General features: G+C 35.8%; 1 protein-coding gene across 1 annotated transcript in view; it reads left to right on the top strand.

Annotated features, from left to right (window-relative positions):
• Window positions 1-16124, top strand: part of shisa6a (shisa family member 6a) — a 66844-nt gene that overhangs the window by 33757 nt on the left and 16963 nt on the right. The window lies entirely within an intron of this gene.

Below are 16124 nucleotides of genomic sequence, written 5' to 3'. Positions count from 1 at the left end.
ACACCTCCTGCGAGAGGCGGGTGAGGAGGGGGGGAGTCATGTGCAACATTGACTTTAGAGGTCATTCCTGGACCAGGAGAGCGAGTCTGCAACACAACGACGCCATATTTGCCTCCAAACATGGAGGGTGATTCAGGAACGACACCATTTCAGCGCCACGATGTTCGTATGTTGCGTCAAAATGTACAGAAACTCCACTTTTATTTTGAAATCAGGAAACGGAAATCATCAAATTTACCAAATAAAACAAACGCTAACAAACAAAATTTCCTTTTAAAATTGGAGTTTTATCGTAGTTTGTTTGGCATCCTTTACACATTTTACAGAGATAGAAAACATGTTTTTTCAGCAGAAAATACTTTTCCAGTTCGGATGTTTCCTGCGGAATTGTGTCGCAGTACGTTAAACAACCTTCAACTCTCAGATCTTAAATGTAAGTAAGTAAGTAAGTAAGTAATATTTATTTATATAGCGCTTTTCGAGACCAGGGTCACAAAGCGCTTTAACAATCAAAACAATACTCAAAACAGTACATACAAACAATACAAACAATACAACAAACAATACAAATTACAAATGTACATACAAATAGAATACAAATGTAGATACAGTGTTCCGTGTGAAATCCCGCGACGTAGCATCAAATATTAATTTATGAACGTTTTAACCTTAGCGGTCGCCGCTCATCCGTTAGCATAGCATGTTGCCTTACTTGTACCGAGTCTATCCCATGATTCCGCCAAAAAAAAAGAAAGACTAAGAAATAACAGTCTTTTTTTGTCGTTTTTCAAACGCGATAGTTTTTGTTTGTTTGTCTTTTCTTCTCTCACGTCATCTTAAAAAAGCAGGGGAAGCTGCTCAGGGGGTCTAAAGTTAGTGGAGAGTCAAAATGGTGGATCGGAAAATCGGAAGTGTGAAAAAAAAAAAAAGGGGGAAAACACAAACACGATTTGGACGTCTACGGATTTTTAATACTTCTTGAAGTATAAAATAGTATATATTTTGTGAATGTTCTCTCTCCGGGGACATCTGAGCTCTGATTGGTCGTAGCGTTTGTCGTGACTTTGTTGAAAGATCGTACGATCGATCAAACGAGGCAGAAATCAGCTTCTTCCCGTCTTGAATCTGGAAGTCCTGATCCTCATCTGAAAGAAGTTACAGCGGGAGGAACTCTGAGTTCGACTAGTGTTGCCTGGTTACGACGTGATCTCACGACGACTGACGAGATGTTGGTGGACGAGATGTTGGTGGACGAGATGTTGGTGGACGAGATGTTGGTGGACGAGATGTTGGTGGACGAGATGTTGGTGGACGAGATCTTCGTGGACGAGATGTTGGTGGACGAGATGATGGTGGACGAGATGATGGTGGACGAGATGTTGGTGGACGAGATGTTGGTGGACGAGATGTTGGTGGACGAGATGTTGGTGGACGAGATGTTGGTGGACGAGATGTTGGTGGACGAGATGTTGGTGGACGAGATGTTGGTGGACGAGATGTTGGTGGACGAGATGTTGGTGGACGAGATGTTGGTGGACGAGATGTTGGTGGACGAGATGTTGGTGGACGAGATGTTGGTGGACGAGATGTTGGTGGACGAGATGTTGGTGGACGAGATGTTCGTGGACGAGATGTTGGTCGACGAGATGTTCGTGGACGAGATGTTGGTGGACGAGATGTTGGTGGACGAGATGCTGGTGGACGAGATGTTGGTGGACGAGATGTTCGTGGACGAGATGTTGGTGGACGAGATGTTGGTGGACGAGATGTTGGTGGACGAGATGTTGGTGGACGAGATGTTGGTGGACGAGATGTTGGTGGACGAGATGTTGGTGGACGAGATGTTGGTGGACGAGATGTTGGTGGACGACATGTTGGTGGACGAGATGTTGGTGGACGAGATGTTCGTGGACGAGATGTTGGTCGACGAGATGTTCGGAGATGCTGGTGGACGAGATGTTGGTGGACGAGATGTTCGTGGACGAGATGTTGGTGGACGAGATGTTGGTGGACGAGATGTTGGTGGACGAGATGTTCGTGGACGAGATGTTGGTGGACGAGATGCTGGTGGACGAGATGTTGGTGGAAGAGATGTTCGTGGACGAGATGTTGGTGGACGAGATGTTGGTGGACGAGATGTTGGTGGACGAGATGTTGGTGGACGAGATGTTGGTGGACGAGATGTTGGTGGACGAGATGTTGGTGGACGAGATGTTGGTGGACGAGATGTTGGTGGACGAGATGTTGGTGGACGAGATGTTGGTGGAAGCGAGCAGGAGAGTCGGAGGAACATTAATATTCCTCGCAGCTGCAGGGATGAGTTTGTTCACCAGCCGGAGAGCGACTGCTGTTCACCTCGTCTGCGTGGATCCGGCGTGACGGAGCACAGATGCACGCTGGGAAATGACATCCGTCTCCCAGAATAGAGCCTCCGAAGGAGAGCGAGCGGATCGATGGCCAGACGTCTCCCGGCACGAGCGGATTTATGTCGTGTTCTGGCCGTTTAAGAGGACTTTGATGGGAGCTTTGCTGGCGCCGCGAGTGACGGCTGGAGGCTGAGGAGCGAGCTCTGCTTCTGAGGAGCGAGCTCTGCTTCTTCAGCCTCGTCCGGTCGACGCCAGACGTGCTAAGATCCAGGAGAAGGTTCTCGGGTTGAACCTGATCTGAAGACGAATGGAACGCTGCCGGAGTCCGGAGCGACGACGAGGATGAAATATTCTTTCAATATAAACACATGTAACAGACATTACTCACGAGTACCGAGCTGGTTGATCGTATTGAATTTAAAGGTCTCCCATTTATGATAGTGAATTTAGAAAAAATATATTATAATGATTAGAATTAAAATATACATTTAATTTATTTTTTTAATTTATTTAATTTTAATTTATTTAAGTTTATTTTTTTTATATTTAATTTTATAATTTATCCGTTATTTCAAAGGAAACATCTAGTAAACACAATATTTAATTTGATTATTTGATTAAAATAAATGAAGCCCCTTTCAATACACAAGTTATTAAATGAAATTAACAAATGATAATAATAAATAAATGCTTAAAAAAACTGCTACATTTCAATTTAAAAAAAAATCTAAAATTTAACGCAATTATTTAATGAAAAGTAATTACATTCAAATAATGCAATGTTTTCAAAAAAACGACATTTAAACAAAAACACATCTATGAATAGACAAAATATATTATATGGAATATATATTCCATAAAGATAAATGCAAACTTTCAATATATATAAAATGTAAAACTCAAGTACTTGAAAAAATGTTTTTAACCATTAAAATAATATATAAAATATGAAATTTGATTATACAATAAAAAAATAATTTTACCTCTGAATATATAAATAAGTGAAATATTAAAATGTTTTGAAAAACAACAGTTTAAAAAAAATTATATCAATTGGTTAAAAAAACAAAACAATATTTCGATAAAAAAAAATATATAAAATTACATTATTCAATAAAAAAGAAATTAAAGCGTAATAAAGAAATAAGTGAAATCAATTATTTACTAAAAAAGCATTGATTTAAAAAAAAAAAAAAAAGATAGATTTATGTATCAATCAATTAATTGTTCGTCCACACACACACACTCACTCACACACACACACACACACTCTCACACACACACACACACACTCTCACACACACGAGACCGTGGTGTGATCTTGAGTGTGTGTGAGAGAGTGTTGGGGTCACCTTGTCTTTCTGGGTCAGTGGTCCCTGCAGGATCAAATGGACGAGCGAGTCCAGAGTAACTGAAGCTCCAGACCTACGGTCGATCCGGGTGTGACGTCATCAGCGTGACATCATCAGTGCGCGTCCAGCCGTCACGTCTCGGATCGATTTGATTTTGTACCGAACGACGATGTCGATAAAACAAGTGTTTATTGATTTTAAATATGAAGGAAAAATGATGATTTATTGACATTCGTTCCTCATTTAAATACATTTAAATTTACATTTTTTTTAATCCATAAAGATCCTTTTTTTTATTCTTATCTTTAATCCATTTTGATTATATATCTTTTTGTTTGTTTTCTGTTGTTATAATATATATTGTCATCTTAAAAATATGTAGTGTTATCTGCTGCAGGTCTAAAGTTAGTGGAGAGTCAAAATGGTGGATCAGTGACTTTATCTAACATGAAAGTATGAATAACAATATGAGAGTTTTTTGTTTTTTTTAATGATATAATTAGTTTTTTTATTTTATAATTTCGATGATAAAGTTAAAATTTTAAATACGTTTTGAATGAAGAAAATATTTTGAGAACTAAAAAAACGTTGGAAAATCTTTTATAGAATAAATGAAAAGTGATTCACAATATAATGTTTTATTTATTAAAAATATTGTTTTCACTGGTTTAATTACATACAAAAAAAACTTTAATTCTGGTAAAAGTGTACGTTTTCACTGAGGGTTTTTTATTTGCATTTTTTTGGTTTTCTATTGTATTTTTTTGAAATAGTTTTTTTAACCGAAATGTCCAAATATTATTTTGAGAATTACACAATTTAGGAAAACCTATAAAAACCACTTCCTGCTGAAGTTTCTCTCGTGTCCATCGAAGCGTAAACAGGAAGTCATGTGTGACTCGAGCGCTCGCGCCGCGGCTTCAGGCGTCCTCTGTTCTTGGACACAAAATGGCCGCCCCCGGGGGGCTCCGGCGCCGGGCGCTTCCCCTTCAATTCACCAGTTCAATTAATTTCACAGATGGCGGCGCCGACCGGCAGTCGTTCGGCCTGTTGTGAGTAAAAACTGCAGGTCGACGTCTCCGGCGCTCCTCGCTCCCCCGCGGCGTCCTCGCCTCTGATTGGACGCTCGACTGATGACCGGCTAACGCTGTCGGCGAGTCACGAGTCACGAGTCACGAGTCACGAGTCACGAATCCACTTCAAACCTTTGATGAATCATCTGGTGGAATAAACCAAAACATTATGACCAGTTGTTCAAATTAAAGGGGGGGTCGGAATGTTTTGGCGGGAAGACCCTCTGGCGCCCTCTCTTGTTAAAAAGTTAATCATTTTAAACTTTTTAAGATTTTATACATATTTCATAATCAAACACAAAGAAACATTACATTTAAACAGTACTAATAAAAGACAATCAACATAAATAGAAGTGAGAAAAATAAAAACAACAATAATAATAAATAAATAAGTAGGAAAAACAAAACTTACTTGAAAAATGTTCTCTCATTATTTTAGTAGAAAAAAATGTGTTTTATTATGAAAAACATAGTTTTTCTCATTTTTTAAAGCTGGTTTTATGAAGTAAAGTGTCGATGATTTTTAAAACGTTTCTCATTGTGATACATTTTGTAGACAAAATACTTTTATTTAGCGATGATCAAAATTGGTCTTTTAATTAGTTTATTTTATTTGCATTTTGTTTTTGTCTTTATTGTATGATATTTGGAAAAGTTTTTTTTTTTAACAACCTAAATGTACGACAATTATTTTGACAAGAACATCATTAAGGAAAATGTGTTTAAATTAAAATGTAAAACTTTGTCATAGAAAACAACTACTTCCTGCTTGTGTTTTATTGTATTTCCCGACACTTATTTATCGAATGTTAAACTCAAGACACGCAGAAGCCTGTATTAAAAATATTTTTCATATTTTTGAGGATTAACAAAGATAACAAATTAGAAGTTATTTTCACTTTCTGGAGTTAATTTAGTAAAACTGTTAAATTCTGTATCGATAATAACTTAAAAAAAATACTGGTTTTTATTTTATTTTATTTTGTGCTAATTCTAATACATTTTATAGACACTTTTTATTGATTAATGTGTATATTTTTTCTCTCTTATTATTTTTTATTAGAAGTATTTTTTATCGTATAAATATAAGAAGAAAATTCACATTTGGATTCTTTATTTTATTTTGAATTTTCACATCTATTAAATGAAAAACTTCAAACAGGAAGTGAATTGAATTTTTTGATTTAAAAAAAGGAAATTAAAGTTTATTCAAATTATTTTTATAGCTTTTATATTCTATAGTTTTGAGAGTTTTAGAAAGTTTTTGAGGGAGAAAAGTAAGAATAAAATTTAAAAAATCCTAAAAATAAAATACTTTTGATTTATTTGACTTTTTGTAGTTTTCTCATTGTCGCTAAGCTACATGCTAGCATGCGTGATTTATATTTATATTATATTTATATGATTTATATTTATCTGTTGAAATTGTGACGTGACGTCAAAATGACGTCGTGATCGAGGCTTAACCCCTGATTGCACCTGATGGTCAAACTTCCTGCTTCTACGTCGTAACGTTTCGACGTCTTTGAAGCGACTTCTGTGGAGCGTCTGCGGCTCTACGTTTGATCGGATGAAAGGATGATCGGCGAGGAGCGAGAGAATCGTTCCTCAAAGCGGTTGAAGGTTCGATTCCCGATGTTTGAGGCAAAAGTGTCTTCGACTCGAACGAGTCGCGCTCGAGTCACGAGCGAAGGATTCAAACGTCAATCATCCGCTGATCGTCCGCTAATCTGTCGCTATCGTCCGCGCGGTGAAACAAAGCTGTTAATCTCTTAATGTGACGGGACGCCACTTCCTGTCGCTCACGACTGGATATTGACGGGCGGAGATTATGCTAATCTGCTCCGGATTGAACCGGTTCGAACCCAAGCTTTTGTCTCGTTTGTGACGAAGATTTTTGTCGTTTTTTCAACAAAAGAAAGTTGATTTAAAAAGTTAAAGTAAAGTAAGTAAAGTCAAGTAAAAAACTATTGAAAAAGTATTTGTATGAAAAGTTGCTTCAATAAAAGAACTTCCTTTAATAAAAAATAAAATTCAATAAAAAAAAAAGTTGCTTTAATAATTTAATGATTTTTCTTATTTTAATTTGTCCTCTTTGTGAGTATTTTTTACCTTCAAAATAAAATAAAAAATTAAATCAAATTCTTTTTTTTAACACTGTTTTAATTGTATAATACATTTTGTATGACTTGTATTTAAATAAAAACTCAACAAAACAGAATAACATGTGTTCATTTTCTTCATTCTTTTATTCTGTAGCGCCGCCACTAAAAAAAAATATTTTCTAAATGAATCAAAGTTTCTTTTACACATAGAGTTTAATATTCTAACTCCTAAAATTAAACAATAAAACGTCTAAACTCGGTCATTTTTAATTTATACCCTTTTAAATTCAATATAAAAACGTTGAAATAGTGTCGATTAAAGAAGCTTCACGACGTCGTAACAATGAAAAAGATACAAGAAGCTGCTCTACGCAGAGTCTCCTCTGGATGACGTCTTACATTCCATTTAAAAAACAAAAGGTTTCGTAAATTGAACCGTCTTTCGTCGACATCCGTCTTCCCTCCGCCGCTCCGATCCGCCCGACGACTCCATTAAAAGTCGACCAATCGGCGGCGAGCGGTTCACGAGAGACGCAGGAAAGTAGGCGACACGGACCCACTTGGTATTTGGGTCAGTCGTCAGAAATACTTCTGGGCCGCGAGAGGTTCCTGCCGAGCTCTTGGTCTCAGGAACAGAACCGCCTTCTTTCTTTAAATGATGCTTTTATTTTGAAATCAAAAGTCAATTTTTTCACATTTCAAAAAGTATGTGAAGCTTTTCACACTCTTTGAGAAGCGTGTTGACAAAAAAGAACAAAAGAAGGAAAAGTCCATAAAAGGACAAGATTTTGATGGTGTTCTAAATCACCATCTGGTTCCCTGAATCATTTGAAGGATTTGTTGAGTTTTTCTTTTTGCCTTCTGTGTATTTATTTTTGTGCTGCCACCTACTGTTGGACTAGATATTTCACGTGCTAAAAAAAAAGGTCTCGCTCTTAAAAAATCTTAAGTAATAAAAAAAAAACATTGAGTGCGTTTTTGTCGGGTAGTATTTTTGAAATAGTTCGTCGACCTCTGCCGGTCTGAAGGTCTCGGGGAAAGAAGGCGGAGTTAATCTGCTGTCCCTGGATCTGGGTCGTGGAATGGCAGGTGATTAATGCCACGTTGTTTTCCGCTCTCCTGGTATCAGAACCGTCGGTCGGACGACCCGTGAAAAGCGCCCGCGGGTCGGTCGTGCGGCGCCGTCTCACCTCGAGACGAGTCTTGACCCACTTGATATTTTTAGACTTTTATTGAAACCAGTTTACGACTTCTGGAGGGAGTAGAAACGTTTCTGAGCTAACGGCTAACTTTTTGTAGCGATAATAACATCTTGAACCACTTATGTTTAAATTTAAACTTAAAAACATAACATGAGGAAATATTATATTAAAACAAACACTTTTATAATCTCTTGCAAAATTGTTCCTTTTTATAAACTAATTTGAATTTTTTGTTTTAATCAAACGATGTATCTTATATGACTTATATTTTCTTTAAAGTATTCAAAAACAACATAACTTGATAAAATACAATTGGAAAATCATTTACTATTTTTGTGATTCTACTTTTTAAAATCCTAACTTAAACAACTTAATACAATTTTGGGGGTTTTCAAGCCGTCACGTCATACATTTTACCCCCTTTGTTCTTGATCCTAAGAACGCCCTCAAAAGTTCTAGACATTATTTCTATTTTTAAGAATTAAAAAAACACATTTTGAGGTAAAAATTGGGAGAAAAAAAAAACTTTAACCTTAGTTATGTATTTTCGGAAGACATTTGCTAGGTTAGCATTTTTGGCTATCCGCTAACAATGCTATTTTTAGGTTGTATATTTAAGGGTTTTCATTATTGATCAAAAATTGCATCTGTTATTTCAGTTTTTTTAAATAAGAAAAACACATTTTGAGGTAAAAAAAATAAAATAGTTCAAAATGAGACAAAAAAAACGTACACCTAAGTAAGGTTTTTTCGCAAGGCTAGCATTTTAGCTATCTGCTAACAATGGTATATATTTTTCTCTCTCCGTACTTCATACCGTTACTTGATCGGCCTCTAGTTGCAAAGAAATGTAGTTAATTTATTTTCTATTATATATATTGTTCTACCTTTTCAACCCTTTTTCTTTTAGTATTTGACGCTCAAAAATACATACATTTTTAAATAAAAAGTTAACAAATTTGGGTTTTGACATCATATTTTTTTTTTTCCCTTTTGTTCTTGATCCAATTGCTTGAGCGCCCTCTAGTTTTTTGGATTATATATATTTTTCTATCTTCTCAACCCTACTCAGTATTTGACGCTCAAAAGAAATACTTTAAATTGATATAACAACACAAAAAAAAGTTTGATCGTACAATTATTATTAAATAAAAATTGATTTTTTTCTTCTTCTCCCTTTGTTCTTGATCCCATTGCTTGAGCGCCCTCTAGTTGTCATGAAGTCCAGTGCTGTGTCTCAAATCGCATACTAATCTTAGTATACTAGAAGTTAGTATGCATCAGTTTAGTATGCATACTAACTAGTACGCAAATTCTCCGCAGATAGTATGTCTCAAATCAAACCCTGAAGCTACACACTAACCGGAAATCACATGACAGCTTCTTCTTCTACTTCTATTTAACAATGTTTCAAGCAGCTGTTTGAACGCTATCGCCACCTGCTGGCAGCACGTATTGCAACTTTGGAAAAAGAAATAAAGAAAAAATATGAGAATCTAAATAATCGCGAGATATTTAAGCTGGTATCAGCAGCGAAGACGTGTTTATCCTCCTACTGCTGCTGAAAATACACATTTAAGTATATGCATATATATGCATTTATATATGACGTAACTTCCGTTTAAAACGTCACTAAAATGGCGGCTGTTTAGTGTGGTTAGTGTCCATCGAACCATGCTAGTTTTGTGGGCGTGTTAGTACGCCAATTTAGTATGCATGGCGCACTAAATTTCGCATACTAAGAATTGAGACACACTAGCGTACTAAAAATACTAACTTTTAGTACGTTAGTGTGCGATTTGAGACACAGCACAGATATAAATAATTTTTATAGAATTCCCATTTTTTTGGTTAATATTATAAATAAACGTATATGTATCACAATTTGTAGGTGATATGAAATGATCAGTAAAATAAATAGTTGAAGATTTGAACGTATTCAGAGTCAAAATGTAAATAAAAGTGAAACATCTTCTGACTCCGACCTTAAGGGGGCGGCGTCGTTAACTTCGTGCGTGGACGGCGTGTCGACTCATGGTTGCTGGCGGCGCCGCTCTAATGTCGCTTGATTACACGACGTGACCCAGCGGCGCCTCATCACGTTTGGATCTCGCATGAATATCATCCAATCAAACGCCAGCGAAGTTCCTCTAATGGTTTTCGTCCGACTCCGGCTGACTTTTTTTTGCAGACAATTTAATTAGCGTGACATTATTTGAAGGCGTCGCTCCCGCTGAGACCTGTTCTCCGTGTTCCCTCGCGGTCCTGATTTCCCGTCTGGATCCGTTCGTCAGACGCCGCGAGTGTTGATTGTTTTAATCGAGCGACGGTGATAACGTCTGAGTTTTGAACTTCTTTTCTCTGCGACTGAATCATCCTTTGATGGTTTTTCTGCCGAGCAAACATTTGAGCGAGTTTTTACGAACGTCTGATCGAGAACGAAAACACAGTTGATCGTGTGCGACTCCGAACTTTGTATCCTCACCTAAATACTTTTGAAGTTGAAATGAATCACTGCTGCCTCTAACCCTGAGTACCTGGGACAGAACACAAATCCTTGTCATCCTGTCATTCCTGTCATGTAGCATCTTAGCAAGACTTTTGCTAGGTTAGCATTTTAGCTATCCGCTAACAATGGTATATTTAGGAGTTTCATTATGATTTTTTTTTTCTAAAATTGTTGATGTTATCTACATTTTCTATAATAACAAACATATTTTGAGGTAAGAGAAATTAATCAAAATTATAAAAATACTTTAACCTAAGTTATAAGACATTTGGTAGGTTAGCATTTTAGCTATCCGCTGACAATGGTATATTTAGGAGTTTCATTATGATTTTTTTTTTTTCAAAAAATGTAGATGTTATCTACATTTTCTATAATAACAAACATATTTTGAGGTAAAAGAAATTGCTAGCAAAAAAACATTAACCTAAGTTATAAGAAATTTGGTAGGTTAGCATTTTAGCTATCCGCTAACAATGCGATATTTAAGAATTTCATTATGTTTTCTTCTATTTTTTTTAAATTGCAGATGTTATCTACATTTTTTAAAATAAAAAACATATTTTGAGGTAAGAGATATTAATCAAAGCTATAAAAATACTTTAACCTAAGTTATAAGAAATTGTATAGGTTAGCATTTTAACTATCCGCTAACAATGTGATATTTAAGAGTTTCATTTTGAATTATTAAAAAAAAAAGAAGTAGATATTCCTTCTAATTTATTATGATAGAAAACCTATTTTCAGGTAAAATAAATTATTAAAAATTAGAAAAATCCTTTTTAGCAAGACATTTGGTAGGTTAGCCTTTTAGCTATCCGCTAACAATGCGATATTTAAGAGTTTTATAATGAATATTTTTTTAAAAATTGCAGATATTCATTCTTTTTTTCATAATAAAAAACACATTTTCAGGTAAAACAAATTATTCAAAATTAGAAAAAGGCTTTAGTTCGGCATAATAGGAGGACATTTGGTGGGTTAGCATTTTAGCTAGCCGCTAACAATGTGATATTTAACCACAAGAAAGCAAAAAATATAATTAAAAAAATTGTGTACATTTAAAACGTCTTGACGAATCTTTAATATTTTGTTTTTATTCACCCACTTATTTAAGCTCGACCACATATTTCGCCGAAGAGCGATTGCTTTGGTCTGAATCGTGGGGGAAGAAACATGAGCGCAGTAATGGTCGTCCCTGGTCGTGTAATTAGTCGCCGCTCCCGCCGTCCGGCGCTCCAGGAGAAGATCAACAATCGCGGCGTCACGGCGAGAACAAAAAGCCGCCGTGCTGTGAAAACAGTCAATTAGCGAAGCGTCGTAGCTTCGCGCCGCCGACACGCGCCATTATCCCGCCACACATGCTACGCCGCGGCTCCGCCCACGGAAACGCTTCCTCAGATCGTTACTGTTGTCGAGGGCGACGACTGAGTCTGTTTCTTCACTCGTGTTCTCTTGTGTAGATTCAATACCTCTGCCAAGGAGGTTCGCTTACATTTTGCTGGTGATCAAGAGTTCCATCTGGATCTAGGAATGTTTTGAAGGATTTGTCGTGTACAAATGAAACTCAGATCTGTTCATCTATAACAGTGTGAAACTCCTAAATATCACATTGTTAGCGGATAGTTAAAATGCTAACCTATAAAATTTCTTATAACTTAGGTTTAAGTATTTTTATAGTTTTGATTAATATCTCTTACCTCAAAATATGTTTTTTATTTTAAAAAATGAGGATAACAACTGCAATTTAAGAAAAAAAGAAGAAGAAAACATAATGAAATTCTTAAATAAAGCATTGTTAGCGGATAGCTAAAATGCTAACCTACCAAATTTCTTATAACTTAGGTTAATGTTTTTACTAGCAATTTCTCTTACCTCAAAATATGTTTGTTATTATAGAAAATGTAGATAACATCTACAATTGAAAAAAAACAAAACATAATGAAACTCCTAAATATACCATTGTTAGCGGATAGTTAAAATGCTAACCTATACATTTTCTTAAAACTTAGGTTAAAGTATTTTTATAGTTTTGATTAATATCTCTTACCTCAAAATATGTTTTTTATTTTAAAAAATGAGGATAACATCTGCAATTTAAAAAAAAAAGAAGAAGAAAACATAATGAAATTCTTAAATATCGCATTGCTAGCGGATAGCTAAAATGCTAACCTACCAAATTTCTTATAACTTAGGTTAATGCTTTTTACTAGCAATTTATCTTACCTCAAAATATGTTTGTTATTATATATATATATATATATATATATATATATTATATATTTTTGAAAAAAAAAATCATAATGAAACTCCTAAATATACCATTGTTAGCGGATAGCTAAAATGCTAACCTAGCAAAAGTCTTGCTAAGATGCTACATGACAGGAATGACCCAGGTGTTCTGTCCCAGGTACTCGGGGTTAGAGGCAGCAGTGATTCATTTCAACTTCAAAAGTATCTGTATTTACATGAGGATACAAAGCACTGAATTTAAGCAATTCAGTGCTTTTAACCGAGTTCTATGGCATCAAGTCTGGCAAAAAAAAAAAATTTTAGCACAATTTATCAATCTTGGAATTTTTTTAATGAGCTCCTTGGAGGATGTATGCGCGCTCCCAGTGCATTGTAGTTTTTTCTGTAATAATAGACGGCTTAGTGTCTCGTAAAAGGTTTGAAATGCAATATTTGTATGACTTCAGGCAAGGAGGTCATGATGTCGTCTGCGTATGTATCTGTTTGGCAGCTAAATAACTCAAAAACGGATTTAGACAAAGTCTTTGGGGAACCAGAGTGACACCTGCTTCCAATTCAAGTTTAAAAAAATTAAAAAATTAAAATTGATAATACGAACGGAATTTTTAGAAAATGAAATATTTAAATGCGATTATATGATCCTCTGCATAAATATTGGTTTTGTCCAGTCAGCAAAATTAATCAAAACTGATCCAAAACATTTCGAAAAAGTTATTGTCAAATATTAACGATAAGACTCGTGAGATAAGATCACCATGTGGAGCCACAAATCTTTTGAAGGATCTAGAACGCTTTCAATTTGAGGTCATGAAAAACAACACAAAGCATATTTTTTTAATAACAATTTTTTTTATGCATTATTCACATTACTGTCCCACAAAAAAAAAGTTATGATATCATCTGCATATACATCGGTTTTGCCAGTCTGCAAAATTACTCAAAAATCTATGAAAAGATTTAGACAAAGTTTTGGGGAAAACAGGGTAGACTTGATAATAGTTTAGTGATGTGAAGCCACAAATCCTTTGAAGGATCTTGAGCGCCACCTGTTTTCTATTTGAGGTCAGAAAAATAACACATCAAATAAGTAAACCAGATTTTTTTTTTTTTTTTTAATGCATTATTTACATAACCTTTGCCAAAAAGTTTATGATGTCGTCTGCATATACATCGGTTTGGCTAGTCTGCAAAATAAATCAAAAACGGATGTAAAGATTTAGACAAAGTTTTTGGGAAACCAATTTACTAGATTTTTTGAATTACACTTTTTTTAGTTGCATTATTAACTTTATAACAAAGGAGTTTAAGATGTCGTCTGCATAAACGTCTATTTTGCCAGTCAACAAAATGACTCAAAACTGTTAAAAAACCCATTTAGAAAAGGTTTTTATGAACAACACTTTTTTTAGATGCATTATTTACATACACCAAGGAGATTAAGATGTCGTCTGCATAAACGTCTATTTTGCCAGTCGACAAAATGACTCAAAACTGTTTAGAAAAGGTTTATATGAATGAAACTTTTTTTAGATGCATTATTTACATACACCAAGGAGATTAAGACGTCGTCTGCATAAACGTCTATTTCGCCAGTCGACAAAATGACTCAAAACTGTTAAAAACCATTTAGATAAAGTTTTTATCAATTACACTATATTAAGATGCATTATTTACTTTATACCAAGGAGATTAAGACGTCGTCCGCATAAACGTCTATTTTGCCAGTCAACAAAATGACTCAAAACTGTTAAAAAACCCATTTAGAAAAGGTTTTTATGAACAACACTTTTTTTAGATGCATTATTTTCATACACCAAGGAGATTAAGACGTCGTCTGCATAAACGTCTATTTCACCAGTCGACAAAATGACTCAAAACTGTTAAAAACCATTTAGATAAAGTTTTTTATCAATTACACTATATTAAGATGCATTATATACTTTATACCAAGGAGATTAAGACGTCGTCTGCATAAACGTCTATTTCACCAGTCGACAAAATGACTCAAAACTGTTAAAAACCATTTAGATAAAGTTTTTTATCAATTACACTATATTAAGATGCATTATATACTTTATACCAAGGAGGTTAAGACGTCGTCTGCATACACGTCTAGTCTGCAGTCGACAAAATGACTCAAAACTTTTAAAACCCCATTTAGATCAAGTTTTTAGGTTAGTATTGATCAGAAGACAAGAAAGAAATCGAGGTCAGGAAAATAACTAATATAACAATGATAGAGTTTTACAGAAATAAAGTTTGATTGAAACTACAAAAAAAAAAACCTAAAACAAAGCCACAAAGACGAAATTAAACTCGTGGCGAACAAAGCTCTCCGTGTCTCCGAGCCGTCGTTGATCCAACACGGCAGGTTAGATTGAGATCTGGACCGGATCCGGAGCCGAGGGCCGACGGGCACGAGTCCCGCCGAGCGCATCGAGCCGCTTTATTGGTTTCTCCCAGAGTCCGACTGTGGTACAAATTGGTAGCGGCGGTCGGTCCCGCCGCCGACAACAGACCCGACTTCCCCCGGCAGACGCCCCGCCACCTGTCGATGACCAGCTGAACCAACATCCGCGGCGCCGCTAGCTCCCCCTCCGGCGGCCCGCGGGCGTCTTATCAGCGCCGCCGCATCCAGGCGCCGGCGCTAATAAGCAGGAGCCGCTCGTACCTGTCGGCCATGTTTGACACGAGGACGCACGCGGCGAGCAAATGTCGGCGCCGCCGGCGCTGATGAAGATTTAATCAGCTGCAGGCTGGAACCGACACGAGCCCGATTAAGGAATTAAGGGACGGGATGTCGGGAGTTTTGTCTCGGGAATACGTCGCACATCTGGCCGACGCCGGAAGAGAATCTTTAAAAAAAAAGACTCGGAAAAGATTCTTCCTCGGAATTTATGACAAACTTTGGCGAAGAAAAAACGAATCATTTAGTCAATTAAAAATAAATATTCCGAATAAAAAAACGAATGCAAAAATATTTACAATGGATAAAAACTTTATATTTTTCTATTTTTGGGGATAAAAACCAACATCTTATACCAAAAAAAAAGGAATATAACAAAGTATTCACTCTTATTTAATAGAAGCTGAAAAATAAAGAAGTAAAAATTGAATATATTTAAAAGAAAATAGTGTATAAAACCTTTCTTGCTACAATGTTTGATTGAAAACATGTTTTTAAGGAGCACTCATGGCAATTTTCAAGAGAATTCAAAGGTTCAAAAGACGGTTTAATCATCACGACTCAGAGCAACGACGTGATTC

The sequence above is a fragment of the Callionymus lyra genome, chromosome 15 (assembly GCF_982586985.1).
Source record: "Callionymus lyra chromosome 15, fCalLyr1.hap1.1, whole genome shotgun sequence".
Taxonomy (NCBI): domain Eukaryota; kingdom Metazoa; phylum Chordata; class Actinopteri; order Syngnathiformes; family Callionymidae; genus Callionymus; species Callionymus lyra.
Note: the sequence above shows the minus strand (reverse complement) of the source record. Positions and strands in the feature narration are given on the sequence as shown.